The 18,620-nt window shown below is 37.1% G+C and overlaps 1 long non-coding RNA gene across 1 annotated transcript; it reads left to right on the top strand.

The window, feature by feature from the left end:
• Positions 1–13,198: 13,198 nt before the first annotated feature.
• On the top strand, positions 13,199–13,867 carry LOC113321566. Its single transcript, XR_003346763.1, has 2 exons — positions 13,199–13,307; positions 13,484–13,867. It is a non-coding gene; the product is annotated as an uncharacterized LOC113321566 (long non-coding RNA).
• Positions 13,868–18,620: the final 4,753 nt, after the last annotated feature.

Below are 18,620 nucleotides of genomic sequence, written 5' to 3'. Positions count from 1 at the left end.
GAAAATATCATTTGCAGATTTGGAATTCCTGCACAGTTGGTATCTGATAATGGGAAACAGTTTGAGGACAGAATATAGAAATGTTACTTAATGCATTCAAGATAAAATGTGGAAAGTCACTCCTTTGTATCCACAAGCTAATGGGCAAGTAGAAGCAACAAATAAAACAATTGCAGATATATTAAAGAAGAAATTGGAAGGACATCACAGAGCATGGTGCGAACAAGTACATAATGCAGTATGGGCTTATAATACAACTAGAAGAGAAGCTACTGGAATGTCACCTTTTTGTTTAACATACGGAGTTGAAGCGGTGTTACCAACAGAAGTTGTTATTCCGACAACAAAAAGAGAAGCTTGGGAGAAAAATCTTAGTGCGGGCTTAATTTTAAACAAACTTGATGAATTAGAAGAAAAAGAGAAAAAGCTTTACAACATATGGAGAATTATCAGCGAAGATTAGCCGAGAATATAATAAACGTGTCAAAATACGCGAATTTCAACCAGGAGATTTAGTTCTGCGAGAAACACCAATATATCAGCGAGAAAATGGTGGAAAATTAGCGAAAAAATGGGATGGACCTTACATCATTAAGGAGATAGTTGGAACAGGAGCTTATAGATTAATGGATCCAGAAGGAAGATGTTGGTCATAGATTAGACAGACCATGGAACAGGTTGTACTTAAAAAGATATTATCCGTAAGAAGCTTTGAGAAGTTATGGAATTCTGAAAGAATAATTGCAAGATTACTCATATCAAAACAAGATGATGTGCGAAATTTCGCAGAGATAATCACAGAACAATGACATAAAAGAAAGGGGCGAACCTTTATGGCGTACACCCTAGTTCGCGAATAAAATTTCGCAAGAGGCAAATGTAAGACCTAAAGTACGTCATATTAGGGGGTACCTGTTGCATGGCTCAGGGAAAGGCTACACCGCCACCGGAACCTGAGTCATGGAGATTTGGGGTCAATAAAGCCCATCCGGGAGAGGCACCTTGGATTCTCAGCTTAAGCATATGACTTAGGTTGGGCGACTAAGGTAATAAGGACTCTCCCAAGGAGTGCAGATCTGATCAAGGCGCCGAGGTACACGGTTGAGTCAAGAGTGCCGGGGCGTTTGAAGCGTCCTTGCCATTCTTGACAAGTCTTGGCTTATACTGCACTCGGCCTGAAGAAAACCCCACTTAGGGTGCAGTCTCGTAACCATAAGCCCTATAGGTAAAAGGGATAAGAGGCTGCGAAAACAACTGGTTGTTGTTAAGACTGGATGGGAGGAGCTAACCTTGTATGGTAGAAGTACGCCTCCTTGAAGGGGCAACCAGGGGGGATAAGGGCGGCACCCTCCATTAGGGAGCTGATAAGTGTCTTAAGACGCAAATGTCATGAGGCTTTTTTCGCAAGGATATTAAGGCTTGTCATATTTGTGCAACAATCCTGAAGAGGCAATAATACAAAAGAAAAAGATAAGACGAGATCAATGGGTTTTCGCATGAAAGTGCGAAGACGTCCTGCGATTTCGTCGCAAGACGGCAATGTCATGGGGCTTTATTTTCGCAAGAATATTTAGGCCTGTCATATTGTCGCAACATTCCTGAAGAGGCCATAATACAAAAGAAAAAGTTAAGGCAAGATCAATGGGTTTTTGCATGAAAGTGCAAGGACGTCCTGCGATTTTGTCGCAATGACAAGAGGGGCATAATAAGACCTTTAATTAGGAAGGAAAATAAGACCATATGATAAAAAAAATTAATTATAAGTATTCGTAACAGATTATTTTTTGCAAGAAAGATAATGAGAGGCAAGTATGGGAATCAATACACAAGAAGCATTATCTTTCTCATCAACAAAATATTAAAAGGAAAAGTTGACTTCCAAAGTTGGTTGAAAAATGTAATTCAAAAGTGATAAAAAAGACAGTTCAAGAAAACAAAGCTAGATAAGAAGCTCAAGCTTCAATATTAATTCAGTAGCAGGAGATGCAAAATTCTTCGCCAATTCTCGCAAGCTCTCCTTCATTTCGGTTTGATCTTCGCCATGACTAGCATCTTGATTATCGCCAGCAATTACTTCTTCAGGAGAAATTTCTTTCTCATTCTGATTAACACCAGCAGATACTTCTTTAGAAGGAACCTCTTCTTCATCTTCCAAGAAATTATCCTCTGCACCGCTTTCGTAATCATAATCACTATCAGCAGGACGAGGAACTTCATCATCATCTACTTCTAAAGGATCAATTGATGTAGGAGGAAGAGAGTTGGACAATAAAATGTCATTTACAAGGACTTCAGCCCGGAGATGAACTTGGCGAAGAAGTGCTCTGATGATTCCTATCTTGAATATCCTTAAAATAAGCAAGATAATCAAGTCTTCTTTCTGCTCGGTCGCGAGAACCAGTAAGAGAGAGACAATGCATTTTCTTTGCGAATTTTGCATATTTAGCCTCCAAAACAGAAATAGAAGAATGAAGATTCTTCTCAGACTCTGCGAAAATAGAATACAAAATTTTATTAAGATAAGGAATTCAGAGAGATATGACAAAGAAAAATAATTAAGGCAGTCAAACTATTATGACTACCTTCCTTTTGCGAAATAAGGTGTTGAATCAAGGACAGACAACTATTCTCCCAACGGTCCATTGCGTCATCAAATTTATCTCCAACTAAACCTTTAAGTCGAGACTGAAGATTTTTCTCTTTAGAAATAAGAAAGGCATTTTTCTTCGCAAGAGAAGAATAAGATTCTTCTAATTTGGAATATTGTTCTTTAAGCTGATTCGCCTTTACACTTAAAGCTATTCTACCTTGAATGAGTGTATCTCTTTCAGCGATAGATGATTGTTACTTCTTTAAGTTCATTTCTCAAAGAGCGAAGAGATTGCTCTTGGTCAGCACATACTTTTTGAGAATATAAGTTGTTGCGAAGATATCGCCATCTTGTTTAAATAAGTTCGCTTCTCTTGAGATAAGGTTTTATTCTCATCTGATAAAGTTTCCATCCCTAAATTAGCTTTAGTTAAAGAATAAGAAAGACGAGATACTTCATTACTTAATAGATCTTGTCTTTGAACTAATTGGGTATTTTCATTGGTAAGATTATTTATTGATCAAGAGAATATGAATAGAGGTTATCTAATTGGTTATATTGATCCATCAAGATTTCTTTATCAACACGGGCTTCTTCAACAGCAGATTCAAATTGATATCTCTCCATTACGTTTCTGGTTTAATGCTTAACATGCGAAAGAGGGATTTAAGGATAATTAAACATGGGAAGGATAAAACCATCGAAAAGGCAAATTAAAGACATAGATAAGAAAATCATACCTCTCAATTCATCATTCTTCTTGCGAAGATTGTCACGATCCAGCAAAACATTCTGAAGCTTCTGATTTTCAAGACGAAGAGCATTACATTCTTTTTCTAAAGCTGTCTGCGAAGCAGCTCTGTCAGAACCCAAATGCTTGCTCAGAATTTCGCAAACATTAGACTTGATAGGATCAGTAGAAGACTTCTTGCCATCCAGAATTTCAGATAAAACTTTGAAAGCAATATCTATCCCTTCCACGGTTTCTTTCGAAAAGGAAGAGACTTGGGTAGAGAACTGGTAGAGATAGAAGGTTGAGAAACATTCTCAATGGGAAGAGAAGAGGTTTCATACACAGAAGGATCACAAGGGGTTTCAATCATAGAAAGGTCAGAAGAAATGAAGTCAGAGGCAGCATTTTCGCGAATTGGAGATAAAGGTTTATCTTGCGAAGATGTCGCAGGAGATTTGAAGAATGAGTAGTGGAAGGGAACAGAAGTTGGAACAGTTTTAAGGTGGCGAGATTTCTTGAGAGGTTTATTAAGATCTTTATCACCCTGCGAATTACAATCCAGATAAGAAACAGAGGCAACAATATTGTTATTAGAAAAGATAGTGTTTCTTACTACCTTCTCATTCGCAGACTTTCTTTTATGTGCGACAACCTTATGCTGTGATTTGGGAATGTTAGGGTTCTGAACTGTAAATTAGTGTTGGAGCGCTTTTGCTGAAATAACAAGAGTATGGGAATCACATAAACAACATCAAATAAGGCAATAAACAAGATCAATTTCAAATATCAATTCACAAAACTCATAAAGAAGAAAAGAAAACTAACCTTGATGAATCCATGAAAAATAGCAGGGAGATTGTTCGAAAAATTACGAACTATGAAGATCGTATGAAGATGAAGAAGAACTTAAAGATTGAAGAAGAAAGAAGAAGAAAAGTTGCAATAATGGAATTTGCAGAAGAACGATGAAGTTGCAGAGAAATAAAAAGAAAGAAAAGAGAGTGGAAGGAATATATATAGAGGGAATTTCTCTCGAGAAATAAACACGATTAATACGGAAAGATATAAGCGGTTAAAAAGCAACGGTTACAAAAGACGTGTGAGAAATAAATGGAGGAAAGAATACGTGTGATAAATGCAGAATATGAAGAGGAAACTGCGGCATTTCTCACATCATTCTCTACTTCGCAGAGAAGATATGAGAAGAGGCAAGATGTAGGATCAGAATCTCGCAACAATATCTCAGCGAAATTATCAACACAACACAATAGCGTCGCAGAACAATTTCAGGAAGAATATAACAAACGACGTCAGCTAGGATCATGAGAAAGATGTGATAGTCCTGCGAAAATTAGAGAACTTGCGAAATTAACATTTGTAAGGTTGCGAGAATGTCGCAAGCCATATCCGAAAATAAAGGACAGATTAGCTGTCATCCACTATGTATTTCCCTATAAATAGTCATTCAAGTTGTAAAGATGAGAGAGATCTTTTTTGAGTAAGAAACAAGTAAATAGGAGAGAGAAAGTTCAGTGCAGAGATCATTCTTGACTTCTTTATCTTTCTTGTAAGAACACTCAAAAATTAATCAATAAAATTAAGAGTGTAAACCTAAAAATGAGTTGATCAACAACGACCAATATCGTATGTTCAAATGTGTTGTTTGTTTTCATATCTCTTATTTGTGCATTGTTTAGGTTCCCAGAGGAAAAAAAAGAAGATCTACCTTGTTCGGTTACTGCAGAAGAGCTATTAGAATTTATTGACGGAATTTATCCCAATGTAGAAGATCCTAAAGATGAAACTGAAGAGAATTTCCCTGTTAGGAAGTTACTTCTGATGGGTAAGAAAAATCCTGAAGAATTCCTAAGGTTTATGCACAGTCCTAGCAATCCCCTAAACTATGTTGAATGCACATCATCAGAGGAGGAAGAAGAGGAGGTTGATCCAAGAACTTTTTTCAGGTCATGTGACTTTTCTGGAGTGAACCCCTATTACAATGAGGACGGTGACTACATAGATCAAGGTAAAGGAAAAGCAAAAGATGATGTTGCTGAAAAAGCTAGTGATGGTGAAGAAGCTAGTGATCTGGAGGAAGATAACAACAAAAAGAAGGATCCATGAAATTCTTAAAATCTATTATGCTTCACTTGCTTAAGAAACTTAGACTGTGGTTTGAAATATTTGAACTGTTAGTTGTTGGTTTTAGACTTGTTAAACTTATGTTAATTTTCAGTTTCAATTTCTTTAGAACTTAATATTTTTTATGAAGTTTTAGATAATTTTAGTGGACGGCATGGTTTGTAAGCTCGACTTTGCCGACCTAATCATGTTATATGCTTTAGTGCTGTCAGGGATATATAGTTGGCATGGTTTGAAATCTCAACCCTGCCGACCAAAATGTTAGTAGTATAAAAATATTACTTTTTAAATACAAAGTACAATCCATTGAATGCTCAACGGCTAAAAATTTCAAAATCAAGATATTAGGTGTGTTGTTATCATAAAAGCATTCTCAACTTCATCCTCAACCTTGCATAAAGAATGGAAGTTTCAAGTGCAACACAACCAAATATTTGCAGTCTTTGTACGCTAAGTGGTCATTTTTCAAACGATTGTCCCTTTGAAGGAAGCAAATGCACTTTTTAAGGTTGTAAGGGATTCTTATTTATCATGAAAGATGCAGTAGGAGATGTATATCAGCCGTATGCTTCAAAATGCACGTGTTGTGGGTTTTTCTATTGGATAGATGAGCGCCTAGCTCCGTATGAAGTTGCTAAAATCAACCTTCTACCATGCACAGATCCATGTTGCGACGGTAAGATGGAGCTAATTACCTCTCCTAAGAAAGTGTTTGCCGGAAAAAGATACTATCTATGTCCCAAATATGTTAGGGTTAAGTTTTTAACGTTTGTATGCTTTAATTAAGGTTTGTGTTCGATGTAAAGTCGGCATTGTACTAAATTAAAAGCGTGCCGGCGGCTTTATAGTCGACACTTAAAAGTTTACAAACCTTGCCGGTGAATATAAGGTCGGCAGGTTTCTCCTAATACACCCTGCCGATTATAATGTATGAGAACATCCAGAAACAAGTTTTTTTTTCTGTTTTTATCGGCATGGTTATCTTCAACAAACTTGCCGGCGGATGTGCCGTCGGCATGGTTCTCCTCATAAACCCTTCCGACTTAATGCATGAGAACATCCAGAAAAAAAAAATTTTGTCTGATTTGGTCGGCATTGTTATCCTCAAAAACCATGCCGACCAGATAAAAGTCGGCAACCTGACGAAAGCAAGACCCTGCCGACCCTAGGAGTATACACAAAAAAAAACCAAACAAAAAAAACCAATGACGAATACAATGCCGACCAAAGGAGTATACACAAAAAAAAAAACAAATCCATTTCATTCATTTGTAGTACGCCAAACCACACGAATGCGATTACAAAAGTACTCCAAAAATATTCCTTAGTTCCTACCATAATCAATCATCACTTAAATCTATTGGAGGGAGTTCATTCAAATCTATTGAACCTCCTCCTTTAGTTAAATATATGGGAGATTCCCTAGACTCATCTAAAACATTCCAAAGGGTCATGTTGTCCTCATAAAGTTTCATCCATTCCTTGCTCTTGTTGTTTGTGAACTTCTCCCAAAAACTAAACCTACAAAGAGGAGGTAATGGACATTCCTTGTTAAGTTGTAGACCAATAAAATTATTTTTATCCACCAAAGCCATGACAATTCTTCTATGCTTGAGTTGCTCCACGCAAACCGCATGTTTCGGTGAAAACGCTATAGATAGTCCATTACTAAGAAAAATGTACCACGCAATTCCACGTATCCGCCAATAGATGGCCACACTCTGGCATTCTCAACCAATTCTCCCATTGGACCGATGCATTTCCCTCCGGGCCTTTAACACTAGTTAACAAATCTTTAAAAGTTGCTTCTTTGTCCTCTATGGAACCTTCTAGCATAATTGAGATATGAAATTCCTTGTCGTTTTCTAGTCGGGCGGCCATCTTCTTTCTATGTATTGGCATTGGGTGAGATTCTCCTCAACCGCTCCACTTAAGTGTCCCAATTGTTGCGAGACAACGTCAAACCCACAATTTCCATCTTTTGGGACGTCGTCTGTACCAATAACGAACTCTTGAATAATTGGAGGGAGTTGTACGCGATACTCTTGCAAAACTGGTTGTACTACCTTCCTTGGACGACCTCTTTTCTTCGCAACATATCCTTGGCTTGCTTGACTCTCAGGAGGTAGAGTGTCATTTGGATTCAAGTTTGAGACCATTTGTGTAGTTGAATCCTTCCTTGGCCGACCCCTTTTCTTTCCAAAAAATTCCATACTTGCTTGACTCTCAAGAAGTGGAGTGCTATTTGGATTCAAGTTTGAAACTGTTGGTGTAGTTGTTTCTTTCCGCAGACGACCTCTTTTCTTTTTAGCCGGCTCCTCCTTGTATTGCGCATCGGTATAAACATGTCCGGATGGATCACACTTTGTACTCAAATGCTCTTTAATTTGTTCCCTTTCGGATTGATCGCACTTTGTACTCAAATACTCTTTAATTTGATCCCTTTCAGATTGATCGCCTTTTGTACTCAAATACTCTTTAATTTGTTCCCTTTCTTCCGCCCTCGTCTTTGTGGTAGGTAGTCTACCACATGGATCTTGTTTCGCCGGTTCTTGAAGTTCTTCCATAAAAGGGTAAACAATCGGCATCAGCTTGTGCTTCATAGTTTGTTTGTCCAACCTATTCAACTTTGGGTACTTTTCAAGGATTATTTTCCCCAGTTCTATGTCGCCAAACTCTTCACCGGGATCTTTTCTTGGAGCCGGTTTGAAAGATAATTGCTTCCAATAAGGATTGATATCATCAAGAGGAATGGGAGTTTTATACCTACCAAGCATATGACGACATGGAAGTCCGATAGACTTCATTATCCTACACTTACAAGGCATGCTCGGGTCGTCTACTTTTTATACTTTTTAAACAAAGCGAGATGTTTCATCATAAAACGTATTTCCCAATGCGAGACGTTGCAATGTATACCAACAAGCATCCAATTATCCTCCTTAAATTCCCTCAACTTCCGTAAGCTACTTTCTTGGAATTGCTTTTTTATCTTGTTGATATCATTATTAGTGTACTCATGGATAGCATGTTGCACCGTCACAATCCCATTTTGACTTGTGAAAAGTACACCTTTTAGTCTCTCATGAGCTTGCTCTACCATACTTGTGGATTCAAGTTTGAAATGTTTATAGTCGTAAGTAAAATCATACACAAACCTCTCTTTGTGTGGCCTCAACTATTGTTTCTTACAATATTACACTACTTTGGGGTAATTAGTCCCCCAATCTTCCTCGAACTCCTTCAAGTTTATCTCATATCTTGCAACACTCATCGACCAAACCACCTTATCCCACGCTTTCATGAATAATCCAAACTTGATCTCACCTTCTTTCCATTCTTCGTCTTCTTTCTCTTTCTCCTTCTCTCGCTCCTCTTTAGTTAGTTTGCTAACACGTTCATCTTCCTCCTTTTCACGTTTAGTTCCTTTCTTTGCCTTCGGTTTTTGGATATGACTTATACAATTCTTTATAAGATTGCATTGTATATGCCAAGTGCAAAGGAAATTTTGTGCATTGGGAAAGACTATCCTCACGACGTTCATTATTGCTTGCTCATTGTCGGTGACTATAACCCCGGGAGTCTCGTCTTCGTGGTAGAGAAGCTTCAAAGTTTCCAATGCCCAAATATAACTATCATCCTTATCACGCTCAATAAAACACCATGCCACCGTGAACGATTGCTTATCCGAGGTTTGTCCAACAATATTCAACAAAGGCAAGTTGTACATATTCGTCTTATAAGTACAATCCATGAACAAAACTTGGTAAAAACAACGCGCCAATTGAATCATATCGTGATGCGCAAGAAAAATACGATCCACCTTCCCCTCCGATGACTCATGGTGTCTCACCGTGTAGTTGTATTTGTGTATTAACCATTGTGATTCTTCTATCACCTTTCTTCCATCCCATTCATTTATTTTAATAGTTGCCTTGGCCGCATAAATTGTAGAAAATGAAGAGAGGTTATTCTTGTAATCCCTCTTGAACTTACTAAGGATCTTGCTTGGTTTAATTCTCGAACTTGTTCTTACTTGTTCGAACTCGTGCGGTTTCAACTTGGCAACTTTACAATTCCCAACATGAGTTTCCGGATCTTTATGGTCATGCCAACCAACATCAAGTCTAGTAATTCTCCACATGCCATCGGTGTATTTGTTCCTCCCAAAAATAATCTTGAATGGGAATCCACACTTCTTTGACTTCGTCTTGTACACCCTAGTCGTCTTCTTATCATACACATAACCCTTTCTCTTGTGACTTTCGTCCGGCGACCCATAACACTCGCACACTATTTCAAACCGCGTAGATTTTCGTTGGGTGTTTTTCACTAGAACACACATCTTCTCTTTTGCTTTCTCAACAATCCAATTGACCGCGTCGTCTTTTTCCTTCCATTCCAAATCATTAGCATAATGTGCGGAAGTATCAGGACCCCTAATTTTCTGAGCTTGAGGCTGATCCGTCATCGGTACCAATGCAACAATCTAAAAAACATCAAAAGTTAGTTGATATATATTACCAAGGTCGGCAAGGTCGACATATAAAACCCTGCCGACTACAGAACATCCGACACGTAAGAAAAAATTAACAATGCCGACCAGACAAGAGTCGGCAAGGTTCGAAAACTTGAAGATGCCGTCTTAAGCATTTTCAAGTAATGACTCCTGTGTTGTAAAACTGAAAGTCAGCATGGTTCATATTTTCTACCCTGCCGACACGATTACTGCTCTGAAAAGTCGGCACGTTGTTCAATTAACAACCACAACGGCGTGTTTGGCCGGCATGATCGACAAGCTTCGACCCTGCCGACCCTGTGCAGCAAAAGTGAAAAAACAAAACCAAAATCCATCATTTGCATGGAAAAATCACAATCTTCACCACGTAGGTTGTCTACATGATTACTTGCAGCTCCATTCTCTTCTTCTTGGTCATTGGATTCTACGTTTGGCTCAAGATATTCATAACTTCCATACCCATCATGAGTTTGAGGAAAATAAAAGTGAGGGTCATGCATGTAATCCATTTGATCATGGTCTGGTAGATCATCATACAAATACTCATATGTAGGAGGAAAGTTAGAAGACTCTCCCACTTCAAAATCAGGATTTGAATCACTCATATCACAAATTTCTCACAAACCCTAACTTTCCCCCCCCCCCCACCCAAACTTCCTCTACTACTTCATTCTACTTCTCTCTCTAAATTATTTCTAAAACTCAACTTATAAATCAACTAACTAATCTAACTAATTTAATTAATCTAATCATTTTAATTAAATTAGTGTTAATCATGGGGGATTTTAGTTATTTACAAAAAACAAGGTTAAGGGGTGGCTTGGTTTTACTTCATAATGACCACATTTTGTCTTATTGGAAATACCCCGATTAGTTTGAGTATATCCCAATCTCGCCTGGTAATGTTACTGCCTTCAAATTTTTTTTTTTTTTTTTTTAAATGTAGATTTTACCAAATCAGTATTCGGTTCCCAAACCCCAATTACAATGCCTTTGCTGTAAGGTTGTACTTCTATGGTGATCATCATACCCAAAGGAAAATCTTTGTAACAGGGTTACATTTTGCCATTTTGGGAAGATATCATGCCATTAATTGCTACTCCTTGCAAAAAATCATGGACGCACGTGGTGAGATCATGCCAGTTGCAAAATCTGTAAGTTGGGAACATAAAAATACTTGATTAGGCCTGCACCAATCTCTATCACCATATCTGCAGATAACTGACATGTACCCTCAAAACAAAGCAATCAAACTTTCAAAAAGATTCCTTGTACCGTTAAATTAATTCTTTACATTTGAAAAGATTAACTCTTCATAAATTACTAGACCCCTTCATCCGATGGTATAAATTGGGTTAATAATTTTAAAGGAGGAAAACTTACTTCTGGGTTGCGTTACTTCCATAGTTCCATTTGCAGGAGGGGAAAAAAAAATCCTCGGGGGGTAGGCCTAAAATTAGGAGTTGACTTCACCTGATGAGGTGCAAATGTGTCAAAAAAGAACGCAAATCTTCTTGATCTGTCACCGAACATTATGAGATACAATTTGCATATATTTAAATAGATGGAATAAAGATTTTGATTTTGTGATTGAGAATACAAGCCAGATAATCAATAATATTCACGACTATCTTCCAAAATATTCCACACAATGTATACCTTGAATTAGGCTTTCATCTCTATGTCTATAAATAGAGCCTTATGCTTCAGGTAGAATCTCACACTACACTAAAGTTAATTAGTTGTTTGTTCTTAAGTAAATTTGGTATTATGGCAAAGAATACTTTCATTTTCTCTCCTTTCTTTTATGCCTTTCTTTTCCTAGTTTTGATTGGGTTCACCTCTGAGTAAGTACTCATTCTACTTCTTTTGAAGCGTGGCTTTAAAACTCTGAAACAGATAGTTTTGTTGTTTTTGATTATTATTCATATTATATTGTTTCGATCTCTAACGGTCTTTCTTTCTGGGTTTTGTTTCTGTGATCGGAATGATGTTGCAGACATGGAGGAGGTGTAAGAGGTCAATCTTGTAAACTTGAGAATACTTACCCTTTCGGATACAGGGTTCAGTCAGACAGTACTTGTGAAGGTTGTGATGATTTTTGTAAAAAACTTGATGTTCCCTCAACATACACTGGCCCGAATACGGGTGACAAATCGGGAACGTGCTATCAGCCTAATGATAAAGTAAATGTTTGCTTGTGTTGTGTTGCTTGAAGCAAAAATAATATTATGTTTCTCGTGAATTGTGTTTTCAGTGCATCACCAGCACCAAGATTCACTTTTATTTATCTCTTTCTCGCAAATGCAACCACAAAATAAGCAATGAATGCATGTGAAGTTACCGTATTTCGTTATTGGTTATTCGTGTCGTTTGTTGTTGGCTACCATTGCCACCTCCTTATCGATTGACAGGGTTAAAATAAATTTACTATACCAACTGACAAATTAGATAAATACACCTTGAAGTTGAGAAAAACATGAAAATACATGTGAAATTTATCGAAGTCATCTTGGTACGTTGTCCTCTTTGTAATAATGAAATTGAAAGTTATTGTTGCATATGTGAACGATAGCGTCCTAGTCATATCACCAGTCTCCCTTCAAGTCTAGCTGAATTGCTCCACAACAACAATAGAATTGGATAAACAATAACAATTCATTTTTGCATGCATTAACTTGATTCTTCTTGTCTTTAAAATGTGCTCGAGCAATGAGAATCCCACTAATCAAGCACCCCATATGTACATAAGTTTCCGTGAACATACTAAATGAGGGGGGCACGGCGTGTATTTCTAGATCAGGGATGTTGAACTTACTAAATTAGCAAGTGAACTAATTTTAATCCGTTTTTTAAATCCAGTTCTTATCTTCTAAAATCATGAAATTAAACTAATACAATAATACTACTACTTGATAACTGAGTGACCTCCGTAACCTCTTTCAAATAATTTTATAAACCAAATTGATATATATATATATATCCACAAAATTGGTTCCAAAGTTTATATATATCCCAACTTGCTTCACAAATAATAATACGTAAATGTTATGGATCAAGAGGTGTATCTGATAATCAATACTTAATAATAATATTATTAATGAGCTAACTTCAACAGGACACCATGAGGGCATCATTCATGAATGTGTTAGTCTTGGCTTCCATCTCTATAAATTAAGCCTTAGTTTTTTGGGGAAAATCTCACATTTCTAAAGTTAATTGTTCCTCTTATCAAATTTTCGGATTATGGCAAAGATTGCTCTCACTTTCTCTCCTTTCTTCTTTGGTTTACTTTTCCTAGTTTTGATTGCTTTCATCTCTCAGTAAGTACTCCTTTAATGCTTTTAGTTGTGACTACATAAAATTCTGAAACGGATTAGGAGAAACAGTTTTTGTTGTTTGGATTATTGTTCATGTTATGTTGTTTCAGTCTCTAAAAGTGTTTTCCTTTTTCTTTTTGTGTTTTGGTTTGTTTGTGTGAATCTAAATGATCTTGCAGACAAGGAGGAGGTGTGAGCGGTCAATCCTGTGCACCTGGAGGTAATAACATTTTTGCAGGCAAGCTTACGGCCTATGGTTGTTACGGTTATTGTGAAGGTTTTTGTAAATCAACTGCGATTCCCATAGGATACACGAAGCCGAATTTGGGTGTTAAATCATGGTCGTGCTCTTTTGTTGGTCCCACGTATTATTCTACACCTTGGCTTTGCGTGTGCTGTGTTGATTGAAGAATGATCCAATGAATTAATGTCCTGATGATTGCGCTGCCACCACCATGCACCACCGCCATCACACAAAATATCTTCTATCTTTTTCTCTCAAATGTATCCACAAAATAAGCAATAAATGATTGAATGAAAAGCCACTGTATTTATTATTTCTATCCGTTTTGTTGTTGGCATTAGTATTTGCTTATGGTAAAAAAAAATAAATAATCCTTTTGACATGATTCCAAAACAAACAAGCATATTATGAACGCGCGATTAGGGATATCAAAACTAATTGGGGGATAGAAGAAAAGGACAAAAACTGGATCCAAATATCAAATTAGGATCATCCGTTATCTAATTATTTTTTTAATTCTTAATCTACCCTTCACTTAATTAGGTTTAGTGTTTAATTATACTTAGGAAAATCATAAGATTATTTGATAAATGATTAGTGTATTATTTAGTTTTGGGTGAGGTGAGAGTTGAAGGAGGGAAAATTTTTTGAGAGGGAAGTTTTTTTGGTGAAAATGGTGGATGATAGTGAAAAGAGAATTGTTGTTGAATTTTTAGCTCAACTATGAAAAGAAGTTTTTTCTTTGAATTCTCCATTTTTTTCTCTGAAAAAGCTCGGTGTCGGCATAGAAGAAGTATGAATACCATGCCGGCATATGTTGGAAATTTTCATAAATGTTTGCCTCTACGAAGAGTTTCCGGTGATCGACCTGAATTTTAGTCTGTTTTGAATTTTTTTCTGGTTTTCAGTCCACTGCCGGCACAGTCAGTTAATTCTCGAGCATGCCGGTAGCTGCCGACATGGTATGTTGGTTGAATTTCTTTGCCGGCATATGATGTAAAATATCCAGAAACTTGAAAAATAAAATTCACTTGAGTACCGGCATTGATAGATTTCTATCGAGCATGTCGGCACTTAGTTACAGCATTGAATATTTGTTACCAAGCATGCCGACACCATTTTCCGGCATGGTCTTCATCACTTCCGGCGATGTAAAAAAAATTATTTCTGACATGGTCTTCATCACTATCGGCATGGTCTTCATCACTTCCGGCATAGTCTTCATCACTTCCGGCATGGTCTTCATCACTACCGGCATGGTCTTCATCACTTCTGGAATTTTTTCATCACTTTCGGCATGGTCTTCATCACTACCGACATGGTATTCATCACTTCCGACATGGTCTTCATCATTTCCGCATGGTATTCATCACTTTCAAATGTAAAAAAAAAAGAATCGATTTCAAATTGAGGAGCCGGCAGAGAAGGAGAAGACAATTTACAAGGGTGAGGGGAAACTTTATAATTTGAAAGGGACTGGGGAATATTTAGGTTTCAAATCCCTAACCCTAAAAGAGATTAGTAAGAGGTGAAGATGGAAATGGGGGATATGATTTTGTTTTTTGATTTTAAGTTTTTTGATTTTTATTTTGAAGGAAGGGTATTTTAGTAGTTTTTCCCCCCCAAAAACACCCCTTAGCAAACACTGTTGGTTGGGGGAAGTAATTCATATCCCCCAATTAGTTTTGATATCCCCCAATTGCGCGTTCCTTATTAAAGGGCGTCATGGTTTATTAGAGGGGCGGCATTCTAATAGGACAAAAAGGGTCATTACATGATCATTCAAGGTGTCCCTTATAAAAAAAAATGGAATTGACAAATTAACCCTCATAATTGATAACCTAGTTTAGTGATGATAATCAAGTTTAGTATTAATGATTAATTTCACTTATATTAACTCAAAATCAAAACCAAAATCAGATTTTTAGAGTTAAAAAACAAAAAAAGTTTAGAGGAGAAGAGAAAGAAAAACTTATGTGATATTTGTGAAACCCTAGATTTTGATTCACTCAACCAAAATGAGTGACTCCAGTTGCAAATTTGAGTTGGGTGAATCTCTATATGATAGAGAAAACAAGTACTACATACTTCTTGATGGAGATCCTGATATGGAGTATTTGTTAGATGGTGTAGATGTTTTAACCCAAAGTGAAGGTCAATCTCAACTAACTGAAGAAACTAACCAACAAAGGGAAGAACCCAGCACTGAAAATGACCAGGTATACTTCTAAACTAGTTCCCATTAGTTTTTTGTTTCTCAAAATTCTCTAAAGTACGTAAAAAAATCAAACTTTTTTAAAATTTCAGAAGAACATACGGTTGGAATTGAGCTTGTGACCAACCGTAACTATATGTTACGGCACGTAAAGTTTCAAATACCAACCGTAATTGGTTGAATTTTGGGGAAAACCCAGAAATAATACCAGTTACGGTTGGTATATTTGTTTCATTACGAACCATAGGAAACTTACGGTTGCTAATGTCCTGCAGTAGTTACCAACCGTAACTCATCATGTTCATGGGAGTATTTACTGCACTATTTACAGTTAATAAGATGTAAATCGAGACCAACCATAATTGGGCTACGGTGTGTTATTTACTTTTTCGTGTCCAACCGTAAGTTACACCGAGTGTTTTAGTTTTTTTTTGATAAACTTACGGTTTGTTAGAATATGACAATTACCAACCGTAGGACTGTGTAGGATTAAAGTTACAAACCGTAACACCCTTCTGGTTTGTTTATACTCTTTCGTTACCAACCGTACCTTTGTATATGTTTTCGTTTTGTTTCCTCGTTTAGACTAATGTTGGTATATTTTTGTCCAGGTCGTGGATGTACCCCCCTAATGGATGAACAACCTTTAGCAAATGAAATTCTCACCGAAGATTCTAGCTTTCACTATTTAACCGAGGAGACATGGGGTGAGAAAGAAGATGCGAAGAAGTGGGATAGAGAACGAGGCAGGTTGATTAAGTGTATCGTAGTTTGTAATGGTACAACTAGTGATATTGCCTTTCAAATGGTTTGTGAGTGTAGTGGAAAACATAGAAGTCACGCAAAAAAAGGTACCTTGCACGAAGCAAAGACAAAGAGGAAGATGACTACTTTCTCTAAGAAGACCCGATACCCTTTCAAGCTTCAATTTAAAAGGAACGCGGCAAAAAAGTGGTTTTTGGAGAAAGTTGTATGTGGTTGTCCTAACCACCCTATACTGGATAGTTTGCTAACACACTCTTATGCTTGACGCCTTACTGAAGAAGAAGAGAAGATCGTAGAATCATTGACAGAAATTCGTATGAAGCCCATTGATATCCTCGCTCACTTAAAGGAAAGAAACCCTCAAAATGCTTCTACTTTGCCTAACATCTACAACGCAAGAACAAAATTGAAGAATAAGAAATGGGAACAAATGAACGAAATATAACAATTAAAACATCTTTTATTGGCTCATCCCGAGTTTGTAAAGTTGGCACGGTGCTCTCATCAAGTGCTTCTAATGGATTGCACATACAAAACCAACGAGTTTGAGATGCTGTTGTTTAACATTGTCGGAAAAACTTCCACAAATGTTCCTTTTAGTGTTGGTTTTTGCTTCTTGAAGAATGAACTTGAAGAGAGCTATGTGTGGGAATTAAACCAAGTGAAGTTATTCTACGTAGAGGGATACACTACAAACGTGATTATTACCGACAAGGAACAAGCTTTGTTGAATGCAATAAAGAGGGTTTTCTCGGAAGCTCATAACCATCTTTGCACGTTCCACTTGTGGAATAGTATTGAAACTAAGTGCATGCGCATTGTCCGTCCAACCAAAAAAAGTGAAATGGATAGAATAAAGAAACTACCATTACATCAACAAGAGGAAGCCAAGGAGAAATATAAGAAGGATGACAAGTTGGCGGAACTAAAATTGGATAGTTTCAAAATGAAGTGGAGAGCCTTGATACATTCTATCACCGTGGATGAATATGAGGATAGAGCTCGTATGTTAGTGGCTCATTGGAAAAGGAGTTATCCAAGTGTTTTGAAGTATTTGTTGGATAATTGGTTGGATCCGCACACAGAGAAGTTTGTAGGGACGTTCACTAACCAATATAGGCACTTTGACAACCAAGCTACAAGCACGGCGGAGTCATCTCACAACCGGTTGAAGAAGAAACTTCATAGTTGTAATGGTGGGTTAGTTACGTTATTCGAAGCCATGAATGCTTATTTTCTTCATGATCACGATAGAGTTACAGAGTCTTTTGAAAAAAGAAAAAGTAAACTACACACTAAATGGTTAGACAATTCGTGGCTAAGGGAAATTACATTTCAAGTTTCGCACCGCGCAATTGATATGATAATGTATGAACTACAACATTTTGAATTAAGGTATTATGAAGAAGGGTATGTTTGTCCAAACATGATAAGTTTGGGACTCCCATGTCGGCATGTTATAGCCACTTACCAAGACAATGTGATCCCGATTCAAGATTTTGATCCCTTTTGGAAACAATTATCATTCCGTGAAACAATAATTGATCGAGATTTTGGAGGAACGTTTGGCGATACCGAGTTTGGAAGAGCTCTAGCCGAGAAATATGTCACACTAAGCCGAGGCCAAAGGAAAATATGGTTGAGTAACTTGAGAGATTTCGTATATCCACAATTTAATTAGGTTTTATATCAAGGAACCACCAAAGAGGAAGAGTAAGGGGAGGCCTCCTAACAAAAAAAAAAAGTTACGTACGAAATAAAAAAGAAAGGGAATTTGCGGAAGAATCAAAGAAAAGAGATCCTCCTGGTTATGAATGGTTGAGAAAGGAATATGAAGCGGAGGATGAGATGGAAGAGGATGATATTCAAGGTAGAAACAAACGGAAAAGAGGTAAAGCGGAACCAAGCCGTCGAGATGTCCAAGAAAAATGTATCGAGCTTCCTACTCAAGAAAGTTCAACAAGCAAAATTGATGTTAAAGGAAAAGGTCCGGTATTTCGCTCCAAACAACTTCAAAGAAGCAAAGTTATTGTTAAAGGAAATGGTTGCAAAGAAAGTGAAAAAGATGATGGAGTTAAAGGTAAAGGTTCTT

This window comes from Papaver somniferum, chromosome 11, assembly GCF_003573695.1.
Source record: "Papaver somniferum cultivar HN1 chromosome 11, ASM357369v1, whole genome shotgun sequence".
NCBI classification, from domain to species: Eukaryota; Viridiplantae; Streptophyta; class Magnoliopsida; order Ranunculales; family Papaveraceae; genus Papaver; species Papaver somniferum.
Note: the sequence above shows the minus strand (reverse complement) of the source record. Positions and strands in the feature narration are given on the sequence as shown.